Genomic DNA, 762 nt, shown 5'->3' with positions numbered 1-762 from the left:
GAGTGTGTTGTTTTTACACAACCACAGAGTGTGTTATTTTTACACAACCACAGAGTGTGTTGCTTTTACACAACACCACAGAGTGTGTTGTTTTTACACAACATCACAGAGTGTGTTGTTTTTACACAACATCACAGAGTGTGTTGTTTTTACACAACATCACAGACAGGTCCCAGTTAATCAACACCTGCAGACAGGTGGTTATTACTGACATTAGTCAGGGTCCTGGGGTGCGGTCTACTTCCTGCTGTAGGACCAGCTCCTCTGGTCTGGTTCTGTTGGCCCGGCTCTCCTGCAGCAGGACCTGGACTCTGGACTGAGAGTCAGGATTTAGAAGCTGGACTCATGTGACCCGGGTCAGGTTTCTCTGCAGAGGGTTCTGTGTGATGATGATGATGAATGTGATGATGATGATGAAGGTGATGATGATGATGAAGGTGGTGATGATGGTGATGAAGATGATGATGAAGGTGATGATGATGTGATGAAGGTGATGATGATGGTGATGATGATGAAGGTGATGATGATGGTGATGAAGGTGGTGATGATGATGAAGGCGATGATGATGATGAAGGTGATGATGATGATGGTGACGAAAGTGATGATGATGGTGATGAAGGTGGTGATGATGATGAAGGCGATGATGATGATGGTGATGATGATGATGAAGATGGTGATGATGATGATGATGATGATGAAGGTGATGATGATAATGAAGGAAGGTGATGATGATGACGATGATGATGAAGGTGATGATGAAGG

The sequence above is a fragment of the Austrofundulus limnaeus genome, unplaced genomic scaffold (assembly GCF_001266775.1).
Source record: "Austrofundulus limnaeus strain Quisiro unplaced genomic scaffold, Austrofundulus_limnaeus-1.0 Scaffold2504, whole genome shotgun sequence".
Classification (NCBI taxonomy): domain Eukaryota; kingdom Metazoa; phylum Chordata; class Actinopteri; order Cyprinodontiformes; family Rivulidae; genus Austrofundulus; species Austrofundulus limnaeus.
Note: the sequence above shows the minus strand (reverse complement) of the source record.